This window comes from Phyllostomus discolor, chromosome 4 (assembly GCF_004126475.2).
Source record: "Phyllostomus discolor isolate MPI-MPIP mPhyDis1 chromosome 4, mPhyDis1.pri.v3, whole genome shotgun sequence".
NCBI classification, from domain to species: domain Eukaryota; kingdom Metazoa; phylum Chordata; class Mammalia; order Chiroptera; family Phyllostomidae; genus Phyllostomus; species Phyllostomus discolor.
In genome coordinates, this window is record NC_040906.2 from 200,486,919 (window position 1) to 200,491,494 (window position 4,576).

Consider the following 4,576-nt stretch of genomic DNA (forward strand, 5'->3'; position numbering starts at 1 on the left):
TATGGTTTGCAAAAGTGCTTTATTGCTGAGCCCAGCTCTGTTATATCAAAAATGCTTAAGTAAAATTTAGAGAGATCAAAATTGTTCTTCTGTTGTAGAATGAGTCATACGAGGAAGCAAAATGAAGGAAGAGATGAAAGATGAGGGTTTTCATTAGGTTTCAAACCTTAGGACTCTGAGGTCCAAATAGAAAGGTACTACAGTCAGTTTTGCCTTAAGTCCTATTGTGCAAACACGTTTGTTGCAATGTGACAGTATTCAGGGAGCAATAAGAGCATTATGCAGAATCATGCAGGGTTTCCTCTGTGAGAAACACCAAGGAAATGAGGAAACATACCTGTCAGAACCCAATAGCTTTGAAATACATAAAACGCATGTACGCCATGCATGCACACACTTCCGCATCTGCCAGCTACCTCGGTTCATCGTGCGTATTATGGGCCATGCCCATCCACATCTGCTGTTACACATTTGTCCTTATTTCAGGTGACCCTCAGGCATCACTTCTGCAAAACTTCACAAGCTGCTACTCTTCTGACACCCATTTATGTTCACTTTCCTATAAAACGTCATATTTATTGTAGCATTTGTTTATTTTTCAACCTTTTAATACATCACACATGCTGTTTATTAGTTTTTTATCTATTTTTTAAATATCTTACAAAGTTTTTGAGTAGTGTGTTTCTAACCCCATTTTCCTTATCCTTCCCAAAGTTGTATTACTGATTTGCATAAAACAGAAAAATTTACAAATGCATGTCATAAAATACAGAACTGACTGTATTTTATCATGAGAAAATTAATTAATGTATAATGTTTTTCATTAAATTTATAAAGATATTACAATAAATTTTAAACTAAATAAAAAAGAGGATGTAGATTACTAAATGGAAACTTTTCTTATTTGTTAAATTTAGAAATATATTAAGACAAACTTTACAGCAAAACATACTAATTTTACTTTTTTGAGTCCTTAGGAAAAAAATAACACTGAGAGTATTACATATAAAAACACACTGATGTCCAGAATAATCACATCTGTGTTTTTACTATGAACATTTGCTCTAAAATCTAAAACCTGTCGAATTTACCCAATGTGGATTTTTTTCCTTTAAATCAACAAAAGACACAAATGAGCGAAATAGAACCAGAGACTTGGAAATAAAGAACAAACTGGCAGTGGCCAGAGGGGAAGGGGGACGGGGGAAATGGAGAAAAGAAGGGGAAGGGGCAAGCAAAGGAACATGAATGGAGGACTCGTGTGCCTGGACAATGCGGGGGATTGATGGTGGGAGAGGGGGTGGGGTGGGGTGAGCAATGAGGAAGAAGGCAGGACAACTGTAACTGAATAACAATACATTTAAAAATCTAGAAAGAAAAAAATAAATTAGTCTATTTAAACAGGAACAAAATCCATGCCATTTTATTCTGCTGGTAAAACATTTGATGACTCATGGACTATATTGAAGAAGAAAACAGAATAGGACATAAATTGAACCCGAAAGCTTCCAGCTTTCAAGGACTTCCCTAAAGTCATTGGCTAGAGCTGAGTTATGACTGATAACTCTGGAGTATCTTCCGCCTAGTTTTCACAATGGTGGTGTTTTTATTTTAAGCCAGGAAATCAGTTAATGAAGTTCTAAAGCGTATTTTAGGGCTTCATCAATATTTTCTGTATGCAAAGACTTTAGATTGGATGGGTAGCTTTATTAGAAAGCTCAGCTGTCTTCATTCTTATTTATTTTAATTTGCAGTGTTTTCCTGCTTTTGAACGTTCTTCTCTCCACATTACTCACTGATGTTAAAATGCTTAAAAATGTATAATTGATATGGTCAGCCTTCACTATTAAACTTTAAAAGATAAGTTGATGCCTGTCAGCTAAAGCCAGCAGGAACACACCTTTAGTCAAATAAGTTGGACCGATTGGCTGGTGTCAATACAGAGAAAACACCCCATTGGGAACTCTGGTGCTCCGTTTGAATGGTGGCAGGAGGCACTTGTTACGGATGTGAGTGTAAATGATTCGGAGAAGAGTTTGAGACTCATGAGGACTCACAAGACTCATATTGTGCTTTGGATTGCATGGTATTAAAGGTGGAGGGAGTTCTATGATTTGATATTTTAAAATTTTTCATCTAGAAGGCAGGAAGAATGAATTGGCAGTAAACGTGAATTCGTAAAGAAACGACGCTTATTCGAGCCAGAAGAAGGATATGCTTGATCAGTTTGTGATTGCTGTTTGGTGATCAATTATGATTATAAAGTGTTCTTGCTGAGCAGAACAAAATCAAAACTGACTCTTAAAATAAACTAAGCAGATCTTGTGTCATAGAAATGTACACTTGAAACCTATGTGATCCTATTAACCAGTGTAGCCCAATAAATTTAATTAAAAATTTAAAAAACAAAATAAAAATAAGCTAACACTGTCTGACCCACTGCTCACCAAGCAGACATGCCTCAATAGTGGTGAAATGCCGAAGTGATTTCTTTTGTTGCCAGAAATATCAACTGCAAAATAGCTGGGCATGAGTGATTATCTTTTTTATTTCTCCTGCATAAATGACTATTCCCTATTCATATTCATTTACTGAAAGTCCAGTTTTTAAGAAATTAAATCACTGCTAGACACATTTGTTGGCTGATAAGCAATATTGAATGAGTTCTATTAGTTTATCTGGACTTCTCTTAATTAAATGCCTTTAAAATGAATGAGACAAAGAACTGATCATATAATTATGAAAAATAATCTTACTCTATACAGAACTTTCAGTTTATAAAGTCTTTTTCACTTTTCAAGAATATAGTCAGATGTTACCTTAACTGGTTCATTCAATAGCCTTTTGAAGTAGATGAGGTAGCTATTATATTTCAACCCCAGTTCTTCCTGTGAAATCAAATTAAAATGGATCAGTCTTTCCAAAGGAAAGGAGTTCAAATACCACTGAATAAGGTTTTCTTTCTTCAATGCAAGGAAATTTATTTCAAACAAGTAACCGTTATTTTTATCTCTCTGGAAAATTCTGTATTCACATACAGAATCATCCTTTGTGCATCTTCCTATCTGTATCTAGACTTTCCTAGTTGTATCTAGATTTTCCTATTTGTATCAGCTAACACAGGTGGTTAGTAGCTAGCGGGCCACCTCAGATTACCACTGGAATATGCTTTGCTTTCACCTTGGGCAATGGTTGAAATGAGATGACAAGTCTCAATATCCACATGGCTTTTTAAAATGTCACCACTTGAATTCCAAAAGCAACAGAGGGTAAAGGCTAAATTTGGAAGCACTTTTCCAAGTTTCTGCTTAGATCACATTTAGTATCATCCTATTGACCCAAGAAAATTACATAAACACACTAGAATCAAGTTGCCGAAAAGTCGCATTGTAATAAACAAGAATATAAAGAGGATTGAATAACAAAAAAAAAACTTCAGCAATAAATCTATCACTGGTATGCATCAATTTTTAGATAACTCAGTTAAGTCGTGGCTGTAGAGTCCAGCTATAAAGATGCTAGAGTCAATGAGTCATTGGGAAAAATTGTAAACAATTGTCCAAGGAGTCAGTTAATTTGTGCTTAACATTTGCTCCACCATTCTTGAACTCCTGTGTCCATGCAGACTTGGTGCACCAGCCTCTAGCCAGGAACCTTTGTATCTTCATCAACTTCTGTGTTGCTAAATTATAAGCCTCCTTCATATGGTACACTGGGCAGTCCCTGCTAATTTATCATGGTTGTGAAAGTTACCTGCCATCCATATTAATGAGTACGATGTTAGCATTTAGATTATAAAATTCTAAAGAGAAATAAATTTAGCAAAGGTGCTTAAAAACAATGGCATCTCAAATTGGTAAAAACTAGAACTATTTTATAAATATATTTACACACATATGGATTTATAATAAATATTTAAATAATTATATGATATAGCCTAGCTCTTTTACTTTTAATTAAATATAGCAAAAATTTCTTGATTCAGCTTCCTAAAGGATGAACCCTGGATTGCAGGTGTTGAAATGCCTTGGCAGTCAAGGTCAAATGCATATTGTTGCCGTGTCCTGGGATTACAAATTGCCATGTACTTCAGTCTGAGACAAGAGAATCAGTATTGTAGGAGGCACCTAAGATTGATTATCAATATTTAATTTGAAGATGCCTTAAACTTTGCAAAGAAGGCACTAAGTAGCACTAAGTTTGGAGTTGTAAAGGTAAATGTGGGGCAGAATTTAGGAAAAAAAAACAAGATAGGAGCAGATGAGAACTTCCTGAGCTGTCTGTTTAAGATAATTGGACATACCTAAATGAGGTCTGTCTTAATAAGATAGGATTTTAAAACTCATGAAACATTTTGTTAGGTTTTGCACTATAGATTCTTACCTTGGGCAACATTTAAAACATATACCTCATATGTACAATATACCTCATATATAATGTGTAAAAGCTCTTAACCATATGAAATATTATTGTTTTTATTTTACAAGTTTATTCAAATAGTTCTGCTATCTAAGAACAAACATCTCATCATATTCGTGAATGTGCTTACTAGAAACATTTTTGAGAGCTTAATTGC